This window comes from Strix uralensis, chromosome 14, assembly GCF_047716275.1.
Source record: "Strix uralensis isolate ZFMK-TIS-50842 chromosome 14, bStrUra1, whole genome shotgun sequence".
Lineage (NCBI taxonomy): Eukaryota > Metazoa > Chordata > Aves > Strigiformes > Strigidae > Strix > Strix uralensis.
In genome coordinates, this window is record NC_133985.1 from 15,812,087 (window position 1) to 15,837,211 (window position 25,125).

The 25,125-nt window shown below is 39.9% G+C and overlaps 1 protein-coding gene across 4 annotated transcripts in view; it reads right to left on the reverse strand.

Annotated features, from left to right (window-relative positions):
- The window catches only part of SGCD (sarcoglycan delta), a 399,661-nt gene that overhangs the window by 216,858 nt on the left and 157,678 nt on the right, over positions 1-25,125 (reverse strand). For 2 of the 4 annotated variants that reach the window (XM_074883682.1, XM_074883677.1), the window contains exon 1: positions 17,426-17,539. The exons of the other annotated variants lie outside the window; for them this stretch is intronic. The gene's annotated coding sequence lies outside the window, so the exon portion shown is untranslated. Of the gene's footprint in view, positions 1-17,425; positions 17,540-25,125 lie in introns of those variants that run through there. 4 annotated transcript variants of the gene reach the window in all.

Genomic DNA, 25,125 nt, shown 5'->3' on the forward strand with positions numbered 1-25,125 from the left:
CTTTCAATAAGGAGGGGCTGGTGGGGCGGGTGAAGCTCAAAGGAAGCCTTGGCTGCAGTGACCATGAAATAGTAGAGTTCAAGATCCTTAGGGCAATGAGGAGGGCCAGCAAGCTCGTTACACTGGACTTCAGGAGAGCAGACTTGGCCTCTTCAGGGATCTGCTTGGCAGAGTACCATGGGATAAAGCCCTGGAGGGAAGAGGGGCCCAAGAAAACTGGTTAATATTCAAGGATCACCTCCTCCAAGCTCATGAGCGATGCATCCCAACAAAGAGGAAGACACGTAAGAACAGCAGGAGGTCTGCATGGATGAACAAGGAGCTCCTGGACAAGTTCAAACACAAAAAGGAAGCCTACAGAGGGTGGAAGCAAGGACAGGTAGCCTGGGAGGAATACAGAGAAAGTGTCTGAGCTGCCAGGGATCAGGTTAGGAAGGCCAAAGCCCTGATAGAATGAAATCTGGCCAGGGACGTCAAGGGCAACAAGAAAAGCTTCTATAGGTACGTCAGTGTTAAAAGGAAGTCTAGGGAAAACGCGGGTCCTCTCTGGAAGAAAAAGAGAGACTTGGTCACCTGGGAAATGGAGAAGGCTGAGGTACTCAACATCTTTTTTGCCTCAATCTTCACTGGCAAGGGCTCCAGCCACACCACCCAAGACACAGAAGGCAAAAGTGGGGACTGGGAGAATGAAGAACTGCCCACTGTAGAGGAAGATCAGAATACAGGAAAGCTGGGGAGGGACTCTTGATCAGGGTTGTAGGGATAGGGCGAGGAGTAACGGTTTTAAACTGAAATAGGGTAGATTTAGATTATATGTAAGGAAGAAATTCTTCACTGTGAGGGTGGTGAGACACTGGCACAGGTTGCCCAGAGAAGCTGTGGCTGCCCCCTCCCTGGAAGAGTTCAAGGCCAGGTTGGACGGGGCTTTGAGCAACCTGGGCTAGTGGAAGGTGTCCCTGCCCATGGCAGGGGGGTTGGAACTGGATGATCTTTAAGGTCCTTTCAAACTCAAACCATTCTATGACTTTATGATATCAGAGGCAGCTGTGTGATATAATATTTGCTGATATGACAATATCTAACTGGATTTCCTCTTACTCTAACTTAAAATGATAATCTAACTAGAAAACAATTATGTCACTTCTCTTAGTATCAGTTAAACTGTAAGCCTTACTTTCTCGTTGAGTGTGGTGTAACTGGCTCCATTGGGTCTATTCATAGCAAATTTGAAGCATGTACCTCCAGCCCAAAGTGCATTTATCAGCATTAACTTGTTTCCCAGCTCACTAAAAGGCTTCACTTCCAAATTTAGGATGGCAGAGTCCTTAATTCATTGGTAAGGCAAAGTCTGTGCCTTTCTTTTCTGTTATCCTCTTTCTTTATCCCCTTTTTTACTAAGCCAGGGACAGACTTTTTGCAAAAGTTGGGGCAGATTATATCCTTTCCAGCCATCCCTCTTCTCCCTGGGCTTATATAACCGCACATCTCTGCCAGGGTGTTACAAGGCTGAGGACTCCACTCTACAACCACAGCACTGCAGAGGTGGGATGTGCTGTGAAAGCCCCACCTGACCCAAGATAAATAAAATTTGTCAATATATGTAACAGTGCAGAATAAAGTATGTTAACCAGGGAAAAACATTATTTTTGGATCCATTCCAAGATAAACTTCTACACGCGCAAATTTAGTGCACTGGGACTCTTCTGGGATGTATTTTCCACATTTTGTAATTCAGGTACATTCCAGGATGAAGAATGCTGTTTATTACTAGAAGGTTCAAATACATTTGGATCTCTTTACCACAGCTGATAGCACATAAGTGGATCGTATTATAGGATCAGGACATGAAAGCAGAAGCTTTTTATAAACATATTATACTTCTCTTTCTCTGTATCAAAGGTATTAGCTTGACCACTATTAACTTTAATCTCATTTGAACTCAGTGCATCTGTGTTTTGCCACCCAAACCTGAATTCTCTGTTTCTCCTTCAGACATGTTTTCACCTCCATTTTGTCTTTTTTAAAATTTTTTTTTTAATTTTACTTTTGTTCAGGGACTCTCCCTTTTGAATCCTTCAGATGAAATTTTCCAACAGTTCTGGCACTGACCTCGCTCTGCTTCACTGGAGTCAGTAAGATTTATTACTGGCCTGCATTAAGACTGGTCAGAAGAAACAACTATTTTTGATGCCCTAATCTGTCACTCTTCAGAGATACTCTGCTTTGTGTTACTGCCATTTCTAACCCGTTTTCTGTTGGAAAATGAGTAAGTAAATGCATATCTTCATCAGCTGTTAAATGTCATTGCTAAGCAAACCTTTCGTCCTTTGCTAAAGTTGCTTATCTCTGAAGTTATTTATTTAACTCTAACTTTATTGTTTATCTCTGTGGAACATATTGGGATAAGCTGGTATACCAAATGTTAGAGAAAATACAAGTATATTGTATTCTGTGGCACCTGGAGGACACACGGCTGTCAGTCAGTTGTCAACCCAGAATCTGAGCAGGGTTTTTCATTATAAATTTAGATTATTCTTCTCAATGTTTTGATTTAAAAGTCACACATAGTGTCAAACCCTGATGCATTTCCTGAGAGTCTAAAATGTGATTCTCCTTTGATGTTTTAAGCCAAGTTTAGTTATATTAGGAAAAACAGTTGGTTTTAGTCACTTTTCAACTCTGAAAAGTTTCACTGTATAAATTAATTGCATCCAATGTGCTGTCACTCTGGAATTCCCACCCGTTGCTGAAGTTTTACACTGTTACAAGTCAGGGGAAAGGTAAGAGTCAACTGAGTCCATAAATGACACACAAAGGCAGCCTCACTCGGTGCACAGATCTGATACGTTAGCCTGAAAAGTATATCAAATTCACCGACACTTGAAAAACACCAACCTAACTTCTGAAATGTAGCTTTTCCTGTGTTGGATCGTATATTTGAAGAAAAATAACCTCAACTTGAGCTGGAAACCAGCATAAAAGCCTGGTAAATCTCTGTAGCCTTTAAGTGCTTTAATTTCAGCCACTAGTACGAAAAGGACAGAGCCAGGAGGATAGAGAGGGGGGCACACAGAGGTCTGGCAGAGCATCAGGGAGGAGGCAATGGTGAACAGATGCCTGCACCAGCTTATGTGGACTGTAAGGGCTGGGTGAGAGCACCAGAGAGCCAAGAAGAGGCCAGAGCAGAAGAACGCCAGAGCTTTCTAGGAGAAATGTCAGAAGTTTTGAGAAAGTTGATGCAAGTTAAAAAGGTTCATAAAGAAACAGGACCACATGCAAGCCTCAGAAGTTGTGCTTTTGGTACACAGCCACCAACACATTTGCAACTTCAAATCAAGATTCCTTTTATGTCTTCTCCCCTCTCCAAGCACACACACCACTCCAGTCTATGCTTTCTGGACCAGGCCATCTAGATTTACATGCTGAACTACAGAAAATCTTCAATAATGGCCACAAAGCAATGAGCAATCCAACATCGATGCAGAAGGCACCCCTGCCTCAGACTCCACATGAGAAAGATCTTGAGTTCACCCATCTAAACACCTCCTGCTGTCTGCTCTCAGAGAGAGGAGTTGAGATAGACTAAGAAGTCACCAAACTATCTGAAATACTCTTGTTCACCCATAAAATAAGGCAGTGTCACATTGCTTCAGTCGGTAAAGGCTGGCTTCCTTGGCACACTGTAAATCCTAACGAATGGAGCAGAAATACAGCACTCAGCAGGCTGCATGGCAGAGCCAGCCTGAACAGCAAGTATCTGAACTGCCTTCAATCTCATTAGGTGCTCAGTAGTCTCAAAGCAATCTTTCGATTTGTGCTGAAAACCAAAGCAGCTAAAAGTAGACTATCAAATATAAGGGAGTTTAGAATAACCTTGTTACGAAATACGCTGAATTCTCTTCAGACACAGCTCTAGACTGCTGATTCCGTTTGAAGTCCGTGATTAGTAGACCCCAGCCAGAAATATGTCACTAAGCCCAGGCAGAGCTTGGCATGAGATGAAAAGACTCATTTAGCCACCGTCAGCAAAGAAACCTTACAATGCACCTGAACCCTGTCTAAATCCAGACATGGCCAAAGTATAACAATGAAATACAGATGAAAACTATTCATAACAGGGCAGCATTTGAGCCAGAAATTGGCCTTATCACTGATAAAAATTCTCGTCTTCTACAGATGCACATTGATACATAGAGTCAGCAGTGCTTACAAGATAACTGCCTGTGCCATCAGGTGGTTGGATCCTGTCTCTTCCACCCACAGTTCATCATGTCAGTAAGTAATTGTGTTCAGTTTTTGGAAATATGATCCCATAGAAATCATGCATGAGAGTTCAGTGTGTTTTGTCTCTTTTTAAAGTCCTTCTAAAACTGCAAATAATAATATGGTCAAAACTGTACTGTAGTTCTGCATGTATTTAAGTCAGTTAGCACAAATTAATCTCAAGGGTAAATTCTTTTCAATCTGATCACCCTTAAACAATTGGACACTGCAAAAAAGCCTACAGCTATCTATCTGCATAGCACTGCAAACATTTTGAACACCACTAAAATAAAGTTCATTGACCTGAATTTATCTCCGGTGTAACTTCACTGACTTCAGGGGGCTTTTGCCAGTGATAAATTTGCCCACTGGGTTTTGGGACATGAAATGACTATGAAATCACAGCTAGTAGAAATGTCAATGAACAGGTCTGGATGTGCATCAAGAAACTCTTCTGATTACAAATCTGCAAACCTTTGGCAGTTTACAAAACACTGCTCTTAGAAACATTTTTAAGAGCTATATAGACTGGCTCAGCCCATGATAAATTATAATCTGTGAAGGCTGCAAGACTAGAAATGTCTATAGCTCTTGTTTTTCAGTGGTGGTGTTCAGGACTTCTCTGACTAGAGACAAATTTTCAGACTTTAAGTTTTCATGTGTGTGTGAGTATGGGTATGTCTATATGTGCATGTTAGAGTAACTACTGGGTTCTTCCCTTTTCTAATGAAAAGTAGTAGTTTTACAAGTCACAAACTGACACCATTCAAAGAATCTGAAATGCTCTGTGGAATTCCCAACAAAAAAATAGAAAGGCTCAAGTTCATACAGTCTGATGTCTCTAAAGCTTCTAAGTTTCAGACTCCCCTTAATTGTCTCTCACAAACAAATTCAGAAATCTTGATGCAACCTCCTTGAACTCTCAAGCCAACCTTAAGTTACAGCCACATGCTCTGCTCTTCTGGAACAGCTACTGAAAGGGAAGAATTTCACCAGCTCTGACCTGCATTCAGATTAGAAATAGTTACATATTCCTACTAGCTCATCTGTTCTTATCAGGAAAAACATCACCGCTCAGACTGCTCACTAAACTTGAAGGATGACATAGGAAGATGGCACATGCACATCACAAAAATATGAAGCAATAAGCAGAGGGGGAAAAACAAATGATCAAATTCTCAGCCTGAAGTTTAAGTTAATGACTACAGCGCAATTTTTATCTTTTCAGATCCATACTGTGCATTGTGGTTTTCCAATCAATCCAACAAGGAGATGGGACAACCACTATCGAGGGATAACCATTTTACAGTGGCCATTACAATTACACACAGGCAATTATCCCAGTGCCAGAGATTGATGGGAAGTATGCTTTCCCCTTCCTATTTCACTGTGGAAGGACAACAAAAAGTAGTTAAAGGATATATTAATGGTTCTTCAAATAATATACTTGATTATATCTACTGCAGAATATTTTCCTTCATGTTTTTGTAATGACTCTGACCATGAAAAACAAATTTATGCCTACAGTTTGTGTCATTATAAACTCTGCTCATTTGATGTGGAAAACCTACAGTTTAATTGCTTGATTTAGATTTGGCTGGTAAAATGCGTACTGAAACATTACTCTTTTAATTATGTTAATTTATAACTGAAAAGCTAAATTTACAAAGGCAATAACATTAATTATTTACTTGCCCATTAAAGCTGAATATTTATTACCAAGCTAATTGGCTTCATAAGTCTGCCAAAAAATTAAAAATGAGTTTATGAACTGATTTATATAGGAATGATACTGCTGTATCTCTCAGCAGGTTGTGTGTGTTTAATGGATTGCTCTGATATACAAGTACATTTCTTTCATTTATAGTCCATTACATATAGTATTTTCAAAAGATTGTATTTTTCTTTCCTTGATAAAGATGCCAGTTGTGACTCAGAGCAAGCTCCTTTACTGTTCCGTACCCAAAACCTTTTATGCAGTGTGATGGACTTTCACTGGTCTGTAATAATTTATGAAGATTGCATCTAGCCTGGTCATTTAAATGCTCACTGAATGTAGGACTACACTGGGTTAAATCAACCAAAAAGGGAAACACAGTAGCTCAAAATAATCGAGCTCACAGCCAGAATAGCAGGGCTGTTAAGAAACAACACCTAGGAGTGAGGAGTCTCCATCCTTGCTAGTATTTTGGCTTCATTTCCATATGCAAGATAACTAATATATTCAATATTTATTTATGCATGCATCCTCAAAATAATACAATTAAGTTACTAATGCTTACAGAACAATTTGAGTGTTACCTTAACATATGATGAAAGGCTAATTTTGACTGCCGTCCAGACAGAAATTCTAATTCCATTTGGCAATGTGTTTCAACTCCAGCACAAAGCAGATACCATCTCTTCCTGCTTATGTTTCTTAAATATGTGACTTTCCCAGAGGGCGATAGGATTACTAAAGAGCTGCGGTGGCATGGCCATCAGCATGAGGCAGAAGGGACTGCTGTGATCTTCATTTCTGCTCGTGCTTCTGTGAAAGTTCTCTTTGACTGAGGCCTACTAATAATTAGTCTGCTGAGTGCACAAGATAAATAGAATAAAAGATCCAACCCTGAGACAGTGCTTACAGAGACAGTAGCTGGTATGTTCAATGTTTATTTATGCAGGTGTCCTCAAAACAGGATGATTAGGTCTAGATTACAGACTACACTTCCAACCATGGTGTGACTGTATTGCAAAGGAAGGACAGAAGTGTCCAAGAAAGAGAGGCAGTAGGTCAGTGGATCTGGTATCTCATCCTACATGAGAAGAAATGGGTCAAATCACAGTTTAAAACTTTGCTGCTCTTATTTTTTTTCTGCAACTCCTCTGCTGATGTCTGCAGCTCAGTGGCAGAGCCAGCAACATGGAACGTGTGAACTCCTGTCCGAGGGAAAAATCATGTAGCTTCAGCTATCAATACCTCACAGTGTCCAAGAGGCTGGATTCAGGACATACAGTTAATTTTTTATTATAAAACTGATAAAGGCGGGAGGAAAAAAAACCCACAACCCCAAAACTTCTAATTCAAAGTCTGGGGTTTCTTTGTGTTAGCTCTCATCACAATAAAACAGACCTGAGCCAGGATTACAAGTCCATCCAACATTTGCCTTTTCTAAAACTATGCAGGACATGGATCCTTATGCAGACACGCTAGTATCTCTCAGTGCCAATTTTCTCTGAATACAAAAGAAACACAGCTCAGTATAACGCAGCACTGTATGGGTACAAGACACAGAACTGGCAAGAGCCAGAATTTGTTAACACCCAAATTCAACCTGTGAATTGAAGACACGCTTTTTTGACAGTTTAATTCAATGTCCCCAGAAAAGACAAGAGGTGATATTTCAGGTGAGGACGTTAAATCAGGTTGAAACTAGAGCCATTCCATATACACATCCAAACCAGCACGGGGGTGGCGTGGCAGGTTGCTGCAGGCAGCCCTGCACCTACAAGCTGGACGCGATGCAGGTGAAGGCTGCCGTACCCTCAGTCTTCATGTGCAGATTTCCACATGGCCACTTGCACAATTTCTCTTTATCCTCTTGCAAGAGCATGTGCTTTGCATCCTTACTACAAAGACCTGATCAAAAGACTACTGTCATCACTGCGAGACTCTCCATTAATTTTTCGATTTAAATCAGAATTGCAGAGTTTGTCCTACTGACCATTGTGCTCAGGGTTACAACAAACTTACACACATTAAATAGTCATGGAAGCAACCATGTCTCTTGCTTTGTGTTATCATATATCTAGGAGTTTGGTGCAACACACTTCTCCATGGGCTTCTACTGATAGCCTGAAAAGATCAGAAAGCAATCTATGTGGGAACATTCACCGAGATACAATGATGCCACTTTTACAGCTTTGCCTCAGAAATGTTTGACTTGTCTAAATCACATCCACAGCTTCTTCCTCCCAACAAAGCATAGCCCAGTGAGAGAATAGCAAGGAATCACTAAGCAGGGCAGAGGAAGAAATTCTTCTACCTTTAAAATTTGTTACTTTAAAGAAAATACAATCAGACCAAAATCAACATCTCAGAAATATTAATTATTCAGAAAGCTATTATGAGTTAAAGTTCATACAAAACTCACTCACTTGTGCAATGCTTCACTGACATTTCAAAATTTTTTGAAAACTTTGTCAGCTATAATTCAAGATATATTTCTTAGGAAAAAAAAATTATTTCAAACTAAAACCTAAGCCTTTTGTTTAAAAAGCCATAGAAGAAATGAATTTTAATGAACTCCAGAAGTCTTGTGCTGTTCCATTTTGGTTTCAGCCCAGTGTTTCCTGAACCTGCCCTCTCCCTCACTATTATTAAGGTATTAATGGTTTGGCACCGACCAGTGCCAACACATGAGACTGTCTGGCATGAAGCAGCAAACCTCACAGATAAAAGACCCAGTATGAGGCAGTGCTGGTAAACAAGGATAATACTGCATGACAGACAACTAGCAGAAGAGAGGATGGCAAACAGAAGATAGTTGTCAAGCATATGGTATTTTTAGCAACAATCAACCAAAATGCCTTAGACATCAATTTCAAGCCACTTAATCCTCTTAATGACATGCTGTGGCATTTGTTTATGATTAGGGTTTCACTTTGTTTTCTGTAGAAGATTCCCCTCAGACTTTCGCATTCAATATGCTTTGTAAATAGTTCTGTGAGTACACTGAGTATTAGGTTAGAGTTTAGTTATCACAGCACTAAATTATTCCAGCTGAGTCATTATTAATTCTCCTAATTTTACTATCATTCACTATCATTACAACAACGCAGCACCCTATGGATACATTTATTACAGAGCATAAATCCAGTGCTCGTATAAGATGCTGGAATGCCTACTGTGCAACTTTATGCAAAAGCCTGAGGAATATTTAAAAAGAATTATCTTTAAGACAACTTTTTAAAGGCTTACCTCTAGATTCCCATCCTCTGCCCACCTATTACATTTTCATATGATGTTAGATAAGTTTTCTGTATGTGATACTCCACTGCAGTACAGGCTACTGCCCAAGGCAAAACTCTTTCATAGTAAATACACCAGGGAAAGGGATGTAGAGAGAGAGCAAAGCAGAGTATACTGCTGTATACAGCAATTTCCATTAAGAGAAAGCATTTATAAAAATAGACATTTAAAAATATCTTAATGCATATTCCCCTCCCCCTTCAGAGAATTTATGCTACTGCATACATCTTTTTTCTAACACAAGCATATGTTTGATTGGGCCTCGATTCAGAAAAGCAATTCATTCTGGGAAGAGCTTTTAGCACCTGCTTAAAACCTGTCATAGAAAAAGTTAAGCAGATGCTTCAGTGTTTTCCTAAATCAGGAGTCTAACTGGATTTATGAGTGCATAAATCCATCCATGTCATGCATTCGTGCATAGAGATTTTGCGTTTTTGGTTTTGTTATCAAGGCAACTCTCTACCCATTTGGACACCTTTAAGTCTGGTAACAAGAGGCCATAACTCTGTGTTAAGCAGCTGCTCTGAAATAGTCCTGAATGTGCCAGTACTGTTCCCTCCAACTTCCCCAGATTACCTCCCTTCTTCAAAAAAGTTGCAGCATTTTCTGAGTACAGTAGACCACAGACTAATACTCGCAGTGCTAGTGCTGGTTTTCTTGCTTCTCTCTCGGGTTGCCTACATCCTTTGTGAACACCATGTCACAGCAGCTTCTGTTTGCCACCCATCAGTTTGGGGATCCACAGTGACATCCCCTGAGCTCTTCTGAGTCCCTATACAGCAATTCCTTATTTTGCCTGTGTGCAACTGGTTTTTCTTTCCGATTGCGGCTCATCCACACTTGGAAAATGCACCTTCTGGTCCATCATCCAAGTTACTCATGAAAATTATTAAGCTAGATCCTTCTCACACGCCATGGCCAAAATGTCCAAGGACATACGAGTTAAATATTCGTAAACTGTTCTTAATGATTCTGTTAAAGTCAGGTGCGTAGCCATTAGTAGTTATTGGCCAGTGAATTCCTTGCTACCTGGGAATGTGCACCTCTTCTACCAATCCACAATCAGAAAGTTTGAAAGCTACAAGTTTGAGCTCAGCTTTCTCTCAGATATGAGAACATGGTTCTTAAGTGAGCATCAGACTCCTGGCCAAAGACAAAGTGCTTCTGTTTTCCTCTCTTTTGGATCAGTCACCCAATCAGAGAAGGAAATTAGATTAGCTTGGGCTTAATAAAGCATGTTAGATATTATTTTCTGCCCACAGGTATGTGCAAGTTCAATAATTTGCTCTGTATCTTTTTGAGTATTTACAAACGTCTATATCCCTTGTAACGTCCTCTGTGATGACAGGTACTATGTTTGTCTTCCTCCGGACTTCTGATGATTACCCTATCCTCCATAAGCTTCTGAGAGTTGTCGTAAATAATTCAGTGGGTACATTTCAGAAGGCCATGCTGACCCAAATATATCACACTTATCTAAATACTCCTTATCTTGTTCTTGCCTTTGCTCATAACCCCTTGTTACAGGGAACACTATTATAGATCTGACACAATTATTAACCTTTGTGTGAAGAGCAGTGCAAAATAATGGCATTTGGTATTTCTGTCTTCTCTGTCTAGTCCATTTATTTGCTTCCTTTTCTTACTGATGGACTTTTGCCTTCCTCTTACTGCCAGTGCTTTTGCAAGTCGTTTCATAACCCTGTATAGCTGTAACCGATTCTGCCTCTCGGTCCTTCTGATTTTAGCCTGTGTGACTGCACAACCAGTGTTGTTCTTAGCCACACATTTTTGTTTGCTAAGTTTGTACCATGTCACATTAGTGAAAAGCTCCTGGTGTAGCCATGCTAGTTCCTTATGACATTTTTTTACTAAGACTGATACTAGGTTTAGATGTACTGACTTCAGATGGGGCTTGGCTACAAACTTTGGATGCAGAGGAGCTCTGGAAGCCACAAGATGCCTCCCGTGTGCACTGCTAAAGCACAGATGTGCCCTACTATGCCAATGTCTGCCCTCCCACTGAACAATGCACAGCTGGACTGAATAGTACAGGGGGAAAGGTTGAACCAAAAGCCTCTCAATTTTTCATTCCTTACCCTTCCTCAGCTTATGCAATGATTAGAAGGGACACAACAAATATCCACATTTTCACACAATTATCCACTGTGTGAATAATCAGAAGGTAGGATGGAGGTCTCCAAGACCGATAGCCCCTATGTCCTCTACACACAGCCAACAACCTACTCCCACATATTGCTGAACACTAAACTCTTCAGCTATACCAGCTTTATCTAACTCTAGGCTGAATCTTAAGAACCAGTATCAGTTTGCTTGCCAGCTTCCTCAGTCTTAGTAAAATGCATTTTCTCAAATCATCACTGCAATCTCCTTCACAAAAGATTTTCAAATTCAACAAAAATAGTCTAAAAATAACTGCTTTCTCTTCTTGGACTGTAGTCACTTAACAGGGCCAAGAACTAGCAATTTATTTCATGTTCAGCTAAACTGATTGAAATGCTGTAAGTTTCATTGATTAGCAAAGCTTTGGCTTTAAATCTTGAATGGAATTCTGCAGAAACACATAGAGATCATTTAATAAATTTGAGAAGTGGACTGTATGCATACATGAAAAGAATATATACATGCACTAGTGCAGTGTGACTGGGTAAGAGGTTTGAATGTGCCTCATATTTTTTTTTTAATTCTTCAAGCAAAGTACTAAAGAAATGCATCACAAACTGGCAGGACTAAATATCTTCTAGATCATTCTTGGATTTCAGGGGCTAGTTTACTCCTGCCTTACACTTAAGGTACCCACACACATTGTGCAAAACACAGTACCCAACAGGCACCGAGAATCTTGAATTCCTCCCTATAAAGTGCTACAGATGAAAGATGCAGAGAGATGGGACCCTCACCTGGAAGAACTCACAGAGAGACTGGCGCTGTCCTGGCAGTGGGAAACGGGCACACGGGGGAAAAAACTAATCAGAGGTCTTGTTTCTTTGCTGTGCTACTCCCCCAAAATTATCTAGTCTTTGTGCATTAGAGCTCCCAGATACCTCAGATTTACACCACTGCTTTAATTGACAAGTTTGCACCAAGGTATCTTCAATATGAAAGTGTGGGGTTTTCCCCCTCCCAACATTTTGCATCCCAGCTTATGTTCCAAGCAAGCTCAAAAGCTCAATTCCTTTTTTAATTACATTCTGCCCAAACCCAGCCTGCTCAGACACTTCAAAAAGAAGGTACGTGACATACCCTGCACTTCTAGCTATCAATATATTTGTGCCCTAAGCTGTCTTCCTATAGCCCACTGATCAGCGTAAGTTATTTTCCTCAGAGAGCAATACACTTCTAAAAATGTCCCACAACCAATTCCAATCAAAATGCCACCTGCCCTCCACTTACTCTGTCTTCACAGTTTCTCCCTTGAATATTCTGGTGGCATCATTTTTTCTTCAATACCTTTTGGATTTTGTACACCTTGGTCACGACCCCTCTTAATCGCTTCTACTCTAATGAATATAAACATAATTTTCTTAACCTCTCCTCCTAGTTTATAACCCTTGAGGCCTTTTGTCATCCTTGTTAAGACTGTATCCATAATTATGGTGTCTAAAAAGATCAAAAGGAGCGAACAAGAAAGTGCCTACTTAATACAAATTGTTACATGAATAACCAACACCACCACCCCCCAGACTCACCCTTCCCATTCCGATGCGACCACCCAGTGTCAGAGGGCACGTCGGCTGCTGATTTCTGCACATCGCATGGTTTAGCCAGGAGAGCCTTTGAAGCTGCAGGGTGCACCACTCCTCCAAGTGCATACTGCAATATTCATCTTTCCGGTATTTGTGCTAACTCATTAAAGCTACACATACAGACACATGCACTTGTATTCTCCACAGATAACTGAAGTCACACCTGCCCATGTTATATATCAGACAAACTGCCCTCCATCTGTCCATACACAGGCACACATTCAAGTTCATATATATACACACAGGTGGCAGACTGTTCCCTGCATGTACACACAGCTATGCACCCCCACAGACGTAGGGACATGTTTAATATTGCTGTTACCAAGGAAAGGGAACACTGACCATAACCTTTTTTAATACAAGAATTACAGATGAAGATAGCACACCAACTGGCCTTCCAGTGCTTGCTGTGGTTGGCATTTGTTAGTTGTATAGATCCTTGAATACTCCACTGATAAGTCTCCAAGGGATGAACATAAAGTCACAAAAATGCCCAGGGCATGGAAGATAAACACCTTGCAGGGGATATCGCTGTGTCGGATTACTCTATATGATATTTAGAATTTGGAATCTGCCATAGCAGATGAGACAAGTGCTCTGTTTAGGCCAGAAACCTAAATCAGACAGGAGCAAAAGCAGATGCTTCAGGGAAGGGTTTGAGAAACTCTTGCAAACAGTTATAGAACAACTAAACCACCTGGGCTGCTTTCTTCCTTATCTTGATTAACCAGAGAGTTGGCAGATAACCTGAAAAATTTCTCTACCTCTCTCAAGCACCTCCCTTTCAATCCTTATTACCATTGTACAGTGAATGGTCTCATTCACATTCATCCCTTTGGACTTCAGCCCTTGAGCTTTTGTCCTTGGTGGCACCGTGCTGCAGTTTGTCCTCCAGCCTCAGCAACCCCACAGCTACTCCCACATCCACAAAATACAAAATCACAAGCTCATGATCAATGTGCTGCTCTTGTAACAGGTTCCATGCAAAATTTGCTCGCACATTAGTGAATCACTTCCAATCTGGTTTGCATAAGCAAATTTAAGGTATTTCATTATGGAAATGCATGCCAAAACATCTTCCCACAGGGCTTCATAGTGTCATGGTATGATGCAGTTATGTAGGGTCGAGACTGCGGTATGTTTTACAGAACACAAGGCTGCCACCCTTTTGTAACAGGGTAATGATCTATGCAAGCATAAATGCATTTATTTGTCCTTGGCATGCTTTGTAACTACGTATTTGCTACTCAGCAGGTATAGCCAGTAGTAACAACCTGCAGAAGGAAACAGTGCTAAAACTCTAGCCCACGCCAAACTTACGACTCTGCTTTTCTTTGCCATTATTATCTATCAGAAGATGGTTACTATGAAACAGTATCTGCATATTTTATCATGCCTACATTTATGCTACAGGAGCAAATCAATGGCTGAAAATAGCTTTGCACTCCTCCAAGAAATCTCACTGCCTTTACAAGATCTTAAGTTGGTAGTTCTTTATCAGCATCTTATTTATCTAGGCAATTCCCATGCTGCTGAGCTTCATCATTACTAAGGGTGGGCAACACATGCTGCCGTTTAATACTACTGGCCATTGCAAAGAAAATGCAATTCCAGCTTTGAAGAGGGAGGACACTCTGCCGTTTGACTGGGTTAGTGCTGCAGGACGTAATGGACATTTACAACACTGCTTTTTAGTGCCAAAATATCAACCCATCAGCATAAACCAGAACAAATCTGCAGCTTTCTTCCTCACAGGCAGACCTTCAGCCTCCAAGCAGCACCTGGTACATGGAGAAGAAGATAAACCAGAAGCCTTTGACACCCAACACCAGCTTTTTCTTTCCTCAAAAAAGTCACCATTACCAAACTCATCAGGCTGTTTTCTGCAGCTCTGAGTGCTCTCACCAAACAGCCTGGCAAGGACGACAAGAAGCCCCAGGAATTAGAGGCTTTTTGGGGCACGCAGCTCCCAACTTCCCTTTTCCAAAGCAGTGAGCCTGAAGACCCATCTTGTGCTTCAGTCCTCACAGCTCTCCTTCAGCTTGTGCTGCAGTCCTCACAGCTTGGCTTCAGCTACACTTTGAAACCCTAACAAAACATTTCCATTACATCTGTTTTGTGGTTTTTCTGTTTTATTTGATTTTTAAACAGATTTTTCAATCCTCTCGGAAAAGGAACAATTTTCTCTTCCCCTCCCACCAACTAACTGCAAATTTTGACGTTAAATCAACTCTTTGTGAACAATTTTGAGTAGCTGCCACATAGCTACTTCTCATTACAATACTCTGGATGAGATTTTCATATTGTTAGGAGCTTAAAATAATGATGAAATTAATATTTCTTCTCCAGATATATGTTTGTATGCTAGCATAAGAGTTCTGCTGGTAATTCTACTCTCTTCCTCTAGATGCAAGCTACAGGAGCTCATACCTACTCCACATCTATAATCTGGACAACAGCAGTGATAGAGCTCAGACTGGAGAGGACTTTTACTGAACTAGAGCACATCCACTCTTTTTTGGCCTGTAAACTAAGCAAATAAATTCATGAGGTGGTTTTTTTGTTTTGGTTTGGTTTTTTTTTCCCCATTATTTTTGAGCCACAAATAATGGGAAAGAAAGAGTTCCTGGGTGAAACAAGGTAATAACATTCAGTCATGATCAAAACATGCTTTAATTCTTGCCTTTAGGATATAACTGGTTAGAGAGAGTCTACATACAGATGTAACTGGGCAATTACATAACCACTAAGATTTATGAATATTATTAAAAGTCCAGTTGATAGAAGCAAATTGCAAAGTACAGGCTTGTGAATGCAAAGCCATAAAGAAAAGGTAAGAGCTTCTTTAAAACTTGGCTGCTGGTTAAAAAAAGAAAAAAAAAAAAGCTTATTTCCTTTTACTGGTGAAGGTGCTGGCTTGACAGCCCTGAAGAGTGATCTATTTATTCAAAGTAATGCTGGCAGCAATGGTACACATTTCTTCCAATGTGTCCATCTCTGTAACTATTTTCAGTTCCATCAGTAAGCTAAAGGTTAAAGCTATTTATTTAAACCCACACCCACATGCCATTTAAATTGACCCAAATTATTGTCTGAGTTGTAACCTCTCTGTATTAAAGTCCCCTCAGGGGCTGCCTCTTCATTTCAGGCTCAGAAAATTCCTCCCTCGCAGGATAAAAGCAGGGTAAGAAGCATCTCCAAATAGAAATGGAGAAGGAAAGTGGGTAGGAGTTCATCTTCAAAGAAAGACTCTGGGTGTTGTGGATACTGCAGAAAACTTCAGTTTTATTAGATAAATACCTAGAGAGGTTAGCTCCAGTCAAAGATCTCATTGTCACACCCATTTTAAGGATTCCTAAAAAAAAAAAAAAAAAAGAAACACACTACATGTTTTGCCTGCCTTTATGCTGCAGCTGGAATGAAACCCACCAAACCACCCCAAAATGGAAAAGGAAAGCTGGTCCCACACAATTAGCCTGCTATGAAAATAATCCTCTGCAAACAGTCCTCTCTGTGCCAGAGGACCAGGAGGACTGAGGAGGAATGGGAGCCTCTTGCAGTCATGCACCAGTTAACATGAGCAAAGTGCCATCCCAGGAGTGAAATTACTCTCTAGGCTGATAAAAGGCAAAGGGAAAGCAGCATCTGGCCTACAATATTTAGCCTTTTCTACACAGTTTAATGCTGTGTGAAGCATGGTAAAAGCAAAGCTTCCTCAGCCCCAGGAAGACAGCTGGCGATGAAACGCAGCAGGGACACCATATGATGGAAGGTTCCTAATTACAAAATCTCTGTCTTGCCTGTCAGAGCAACTGCACAGTAGTAGAGCGTAGCTCATGGAGGAGTCAGGGAAAATAAAGCAGAGAGAAGACTTGAAATCCATCTCCAGATGCAAAGTTCTTGTAACTCTGAGTACAGCTGCCTCTCAGATCTAGCTCCAGCCCAAAAAGATGTGGTTTAGCAAGGTCAAGATATCCCTGAAGTACAGGGCTTGTCCAACTTTGGCTTCTGATGGGGAGCCAGCCATACAAAGAAATATTAAGCAGAGAATTTCAGCACCGGACCACGGACACCCAATTCCATCAGCGTGAATGATAATCCCTGGACACCAAGATTTGCTCACACCAACACAAAGCACAAAGATGGGGAAAAAAACCTCCCAGTAAGCCATGAGATTTGAATTTCATTTGATGTTCGCTGGACTCATTAGAGGAAAAGGAGGACTTCCTCTTTCAACCTATATGGAGTACCTCATTACATACTGATACTGTTAATTGCTATTCCAGTGCCCAGAGGCAAAGACACAGCACACTTTTAACAAGCTGAAAAATATTGTTAAATACATCAGTATTATAGAGACGAAGGCAAACCCTGCCAATACCGTGAAAGCAAGCCTGCAGAGAACCGAGGGAGGTGACTCCATGCTGACGGACAGACTGGTACTGGTAGCCGCTAAAGCTGATTTAAAATCCACTACCTTTATGCCGCACTTCAGTCACCACTGTGACTACACAAACCCTCTGAGTCTCCTAATAGCAGCATCTCAGTGAGATCATTGCAGTGACACGAAGGGTCACATGCCAATGAACTTCTAAATCTGGACTTTCCCTCCTCCCCTCTTTGTTGGTCGTTGAAGCTCTGCTATATTAGTGCATCGGCACCATTGAAATTATGAGGGCACCACCATCTGCTGGGAAGGAATCAAGCAGTGATATTTTCAGCTGTACTACCAGCATGTTTCTGCAGTACCGTGAGGGGGAAAAAAAAAAAAAAAACCAAACTGGAAAAGCTGGCTGAACTCTACAGTAAATATAATTAAGCTCCTGCTAAACCATACGACTTTTGCTAAATTTAAAGCACAAACAACAGAACTGTTTTATCAGCCTTATGCTGAGTAAGAAAGGAATAAAGAATTAGATTTTTACAATTCAGTATGAGGCAACCCCAGCCCTGCAGCTTCTGCATCATCTGGGCTGTGCACAGGTGGCAGAGCTGGATACCTAATTTTTGAGACAACAGTAGATAGATATTTAAAGCTATTGCTCAAAGGGCAAATTAATGTGTGTAAATGTGTAAATTAATTCATTATCATTTGCTGTATAGCTGATGAAAACCAAGTCAGATGTCACATGCTGTACAAGTTTTGGTGAAATCTGACAAGTGATGCTTTTGGCCAAGAGACAGAAGCACCTAATGCCAGAGGCTTAATTTGTGACCGTGCTTCAATCCCAACAAGTGTTTGTGTTTCCTGCAAGAGTAAAGTTTTCATAAACTGGGGGTAAATTTGACTAATCTTGGTTAAAGTTTCAAAGTTAACATGCCTAGAAGAGAGCCTGACAAAACCTTCTGGCCAGGAGCTTTGATACATATGTTTCTTAATTATGCTAAAGCACTATAAAACCCAAACAGCTCCAACTAAAAGCAATAACAATCAGTGTTACTGGTTTTAGAAGAATAAACAATAATCAGAAAGAACTGTTAAAAACAGTTACATAATGTACTAGTAAACACAAAAGAAGTCAGTCAGGAAAGTACATAGATTTTCATTTCAAAGAATAAAAATGGTCACAGAAATTCTCAAATAGTAAAACAAGACTGATAAGCATTAACTCTCCACAAAATTAAATTACGATTTAAAAAAAAAAAAAAAAAGAAGAAAAAAGCAGTAGCAATGAGCCCTGATAGGAAAAAATGACTGAATTAACATATCAAAGGAAGGAGATAGGAGAGTAATCCAGAGGGTAATACAAAAGAAAAGTTTAAGGGACACCTTGGGATAAGTTTTCTTTGAAGTACTGCACTTCCTAAAATAATAGGAGGGTTATCTAAACACGCCCATCATGCATCACAATTATTGTACTACACTTTTACTTACAGAAAATTCATTACATAAGTGGAGAGTAAGTGCTCCTGTGGAACAGGCCTAATTAAGAACCTCTCACTATGTGTTGAATTAGTGTCAGGGTCCCAGAAGCCAAGTCTGTATTTCAGACCCTGGGTATGCACCCAGGCCACACACAACCCTCCAAAGCAGATCAACCAGATGGTGATTGAAATCTTTATAGCTAGTGTATCTTTTTAAGCTAAAAATTGTTTAACTGTCCTACATCTCATTTCTTTCCCCTCCATCTCCCATTTCCACAGACTGTGCCTGCCTCTGACGTCAGATGCAGCAGCTGCAAGATCATCAAATGTTACATCACGTGCAACTGGCAATATTTAATTTTCTTTATATGTTAGAACAAAAAGCCTGCAGGCCATTAAAATAGCATAAACAAGCCCAGAACTTGAGGCCAATTAATCAACCATTGCTTTGCAATCATTTCTGTAGCATGCTGCAGATGCATTTCCTTTGTGGGGACATTGCATTTGTCTGCAATGGAGATGAACCTGGTTTCTTTAGCAATTTACGTCACAATGAATGTTTAAGGAATAATTTAATTATTGAGATGAGTAGAGGAAGTGGCACCAGCTGAAGAGATGTCCAGTTTCTACAATGCAAGAGACTGCTTGTGGCTGTACAAGACCAAAGGGTTGTGCATGATCTGCAAAGCAAAGCCACACCAAAGAGGCTCCTTTGTTATTTTTTTGACTGTGCTGGAAATGTAGCGATTGTACTGTTTACAAAGAAATATATACACAGTGTATCGCCTGAGGGACTCCTTGGGCAAGGTCTTTGAGAAGGATAATCCTGCTCCCTTTCCTAAGACCATCCATATATTATCACAATGCAGTATGACTTTGGCATGTGCTTTTATTTTTGGAGATTCAAGATCTGGAAATATTTTACCCTATTTAAATCTTTTTTTTTTTTTTTTTTAACTTTAATGGAGTTAATTTTGCCTCAAGCCGCTCTCCTTTCCCAGCTGAGCTCCGTGACTGATGCACCTTGCAGGTGCAGTAGTGCATCCAGGGCGGATGCGCTTGCCTGAGCTGTACTGCATCCGAATGGATAATGCAAAATGAGTAGCAGCAGACACTAATTTCTTAACTTTTTTCTCCGACGTATGTGACAGATGATACAGATATCTCCAGATGACTGATCTACGTCCAATAATCAAATACATGGCAGATAAGATCTTTAGATGAAATTCAGTCTGGAAGTTTAAATGGAAAAGGAAATCAGATAATTAAAACCCTGCCCTTAGTAATACATTTTTTAAAGTGTCAAAATCTATAAAAACCTCAGGCAGAAACATAAAGTGTAGCTGAAAGAGATTAATTGAAAACCAAATTAATATTTTAATTCTGTCAACACGGAAAAAAGTCTCTAAATGAGATGAAGTTCAGAACGAGTACCAAGCGCAGTGATTTATTGCCTTTTCTCCATAATTTAAATTACTGTTTCTTTAATGTTCACTAAATTCCTCCCATAGAGTTTCAGCCTTAGTTTCTCACAAAAAAAGAAGCTTGCACTTCCATTTTTTTCTGTAGCACTTCAGAAAAAATAACATTCAATTGAGAAAAAGCCAGTGGTTTTCCAGCAGCCATGTCAAAAATCAGTTAGGCTGAAGGACCAGAGGTGGAGTAATAAAGTTTTCTTTACCTGTGTGGCTCTGCACTTCCTGTCTAAGCTTGTTTGCCATACAGTCTCCATGAACAATAAGTTTCAAGGAGTGAAACTAAAGATACTGATATACCTGTAATGCAGCACAATGCTTTCAAAGCCAGATCGGCTGGTCAGGGCAGTATTTTAGCTCCACACACTTTAAATGGTTTCTCCAGCTTTTACTTTATAAGATGCTTCCCTTAAACATATCCTCTCAAAAAGCAGTAAAAATAAATATATAAATCACAAGAATTTGGTCAGACAGCTTCAAAGAGTCCTCAGCAATCACTGAACAATAAGTTGCCAAAATTGCAGTCTTAATTAAATGAAGATTAACTGTGAAATAAACTTAAGTTTAATACAATTAAGTGACATATCATGTTTATACGCATTGATCAAAAGCATGGTTAGCCGCCATGCACAGATCCATATTTAATAATATCATTTTAATATACAGTTGACACTTACCATACAACCACTCTTATTAAATGGGTATGATGATTACCATGGCACTGTCAAGCCTTTCCAGCATTCTGTCATCAAGCAAATCTACAGATGCTATTCCTACCATTAAATATCTACACTTTGATATAATTACACCAGCACATAAAGCACTCTGAATAGCAACACTTCATGGCAAGGGGATAGGAGAGAGTCATGCTTTTAAAATAACATAGCTGTCAGTTGAGACTTCCATGTTTAGGGGTAATTGCAGGAACACAAAACTGCAGCAGGCTGAGTCTGGTCCCTGCAGAGCGGTGATGCACCATCCCAGAACAGCCCCTACATCTCCCAACTACACGACACTCCCAATGACAAATTGCAAATTAATACCAAGGACCTGTGCCTGAACCAGAAAGGGCCCCATGAAGAAAACAGACAGCAGCAGCAGGAAGAAAGAAGTTGGACAAAAATGTCCAGATGATCCCAGAAGGGTAGCAGGTCCTATACAGAAAAGGAAAACAAAAAGAAACCTGAAAACAGTTCTTGCTTCTGATCTAGAGAAAAATTTCTGCTTCATCTCAAACCTTGCAAGTAAATTAATTCTCGTTAATCTCTTGGCTGTTTTTACAACAGCGCCTTTGCCAGGCAGCTGAGATTTCCAGTAGAACCAGGAGCGGTTCCAAACACCACATACCATCTTGCCAGGAGCTCTCATTAAAATATTGATGTTTCTAAATAAGGTTAAAGAACAGGGAGAATGGAAATTGTGCATTAATGCGAGCAAACCAGCCATGGTCCCGAGGCACCACAGAATATATGACCAACAAAATGGCAATTCCAGTAGGCACTAAAAGGAATCCAGAGTCTTAACGGCCAGTTATGAGCTTGATTTAGAGCTGGGTTATCTTATTACACAGACAGGTCAAAACCCTCCATCCTCAGTATCATCTGTAGCCTGTTACACATGCCTTTTACAGAAGATTATTTATCCCCATCTTTAAAATAATATACAAATTAATCAACTATTTTGAGTCTTTCATGGGCTTGTCTTTACAAATAGGAAAGCTTTTCTAATATCATGCTTGAGATAAAATTTAGGTTCTTTCTGGTGAAAAAAGTCAGTGCAAGATAATGAAGCATTCCCATACAAAAAAACCCCAATTCTGGTGACTTTAGCAAAGGTTTTATTGAACAGAAGTGTTTCACAGACTCATGCCGTTGTTCTCCATAAAAATAATTTCTATCCCATCTGCAAATCTCAGGTCTTAGCCTCAATGTAACAATTGCATCTGCCACTCTATTAATTTTATTCAGAGATGCAGTGTATTTAGAGAACTACTCAATAATTCAGTATTTTCTCTTAGCCAACATAGAGCATCCCTTTCCAGAAATGATCAACATTGTGGGATTCATTCTGATATGCTTACGCATGCAAAACTGGATTACAAGAATATGGGAATAAGATGAACAAAAATAGCCACTTTGCACTTCCTTAAAGCAAGAATTTAATTTTATCTGTCATTGGCTTGAAAGTTATACTCAAATTAGCTTAAAATTTTAAGAATCCCTTAAGGGCTACATCTCAGCTCATGTTAATTACGTCACCCCACTGAAAGCAACAAATCCATATGGATTTCTACTACCTAGGAACCGCAGGAGCAGGAACTTCAGCAAGAAGTTATCTGAAGGCGGCATTTAAATCTTGTGAGGAAATGAAGCATCTTTCATGTCAAAGTCCCAGAAGAGCAGTACTGGAGCTGTTTGCTCCGCTCAAGCTGTGTGAGAAGAATCAACTGCACATACGTGCTTCTGTCTCTCAGAAACAGGCGAATTGTTGAGTGTGCAAAACGATGGATGGCCCCAGTTAACTAAACTTGAGATCATAACTGGTTAAAGAGTGGGGTCTTCGAGTAATAGCAAAACCAAAGATTAATTTAGGGCTTTATAGAAATCTTCATGTGGCCCATCCTTCAGCTCCTCAATGACCCTTTGTCCCTTCCTTACTAACTTCCAGTCATGTCTCAATTCAGACACTCTTCTTTATTTTGCTCATTCAAATGTTCTCCAAATAGTTGATTTGTTTGGATACTCATATAAATTGTTTCCGCACCTCAAACAGATGCATTATTATGCTGCACACCAGGATTTGAGAAGAAATACCACAGCAGTATCCTGGGACTTGCTAACTAGACAATAACCCACTTCATTTGCAACCAGCCCGCGAGAGCTGTGTGCTTACATGCGTGTCCTGCTGGCTCTGCCAGTCGGCTTCACAGCCGCTCACCGAAGTCAGCGGCTCACATGCCCAGACACTACTGGGCTTTGATCTACCACCCAGCTTAGGCTCACGCTTTATTTTCAGGCTGTGAATTGTTTCAAAGCTTATATTATAGACCTGATATTTCGTATGAATAGTTGTTCTTTCATACTAATTAAAAAAAAAAAAAAAATCAGCTTGGTTTAGAGTAGGAGAAACATCCCAGCAACCGGATTTTGCATTTGGGATGTGCTCCACTGTGCCCCCCTCAAGCAGCGCTCGGAGTTTGCCTGGCAGCCAGCCCTACCACCTGTATTCCACAGCAGCAGGACAAGCTATTGGTATTCAAAGCATACCCCAGTTAAGACTACCACCATATGCTTACAAAATATCTTGTATTAGATACGAGGACAGCTGTTTCACTACCACCTTATATGACATAAGGTGAGAGCAAAAGGAAATTATAGGGAGGAGGAGAATTAAGAAAACTGAACAGCTCGGCCCAGGCATCAATCATTTGTATTATCCTGCTTGGGCATGGGAAACTTTGTGCAGAAAGCTGGATGCTGCTCTCAAAAAGTGCCTCTGATGCACAGATTTACTTCTAGAGCCTTTAAGGAAAAGTTATTTCTAATTTAAGTCATTAACAATGGTTATTCAGAACTGTCAGGGGAAATACAAAGCACCCTACCACCTCATAAGAATAACGCAGTAATCTGGAAATATTACAGTAATGTGTCACTTTCAATTTTGTTCTAAATAAAAAGAGGGAAATAAAAATTAAGTATCATATTAAACACAAATGCTATTTCATTCCAGATTTCTGAAGGGCATTCATTTCAGCGTACAGTGCATCTAGACATCTCATTATTTAAAAAAAAAATAAATAATAATCTGTGAAAGAATATTGATTTTCTTAGTGAAATTTGATCTCACTTTACAGTTTTTCTAACTTCATTAGAAACCTCTTAGTGAAGTGTGAATTGCCAGTCACTATCCTTCTGCAAACTCGACAATAATATCAATCACTGATCCATTAGAAAGAGAAAGGGAAGGCAGGAAAAGTGTCTGTAGCAAAATACCTTTGAGTGTTTAAATTGTTGTTTTCATGTAGTGAGAAATGCTGCCATTGTCGCCTTGTACCATACAGCTAGGTGCAAATAAAATTACAATGTGAATGCACTGGTAAACTGGTAGGTGAAAACTATTACGCACACAATCTTTGCACAAAGAAAATCTACTCTCCTCAGAATTATTTGTTTAAAAACACTATTCTATTTATATACAAATATTTACACAGTACTGAACAGCACTATGTTGATCTCTTGAATGGAATAAATTATATTTTAAAACTAGAACTATTCTACTTGCAACAATTTTCAAGAATATCTATTATAAAAATATCTCTTCCATTGAGAACATAAAGACTAAAAGACACTTCATTGGGTGTTTATATCCTACTTATGCAATGCAATGGATACCTAAAACAGTACCATAAACCCTTGGAGCTAGCTGGCCTAGAAAAACTATATTGATATTAAAAAACTATATTGATATTAAAAATATATTTATGATTACAAATATTTTCCTAACCCTAAATTAAGCAGCCTTGAATGACCTTGTATTTACCCATGGACAGAAACTGTGGATTAACTGCGATTACAGCAGCTTGTTATCCCAGAGCCCACACGTACATGGTTACCCCGAAGTAGCTTAGATTTAAGAGGTGAATCAATAGGGTAGATCTCTAAGATGTCATCCCTAAAGAATAGGAAAAGGTCTTCCTAGATTCAAGCAATATAGTTAATAATATTCCCATGGCACAGATACT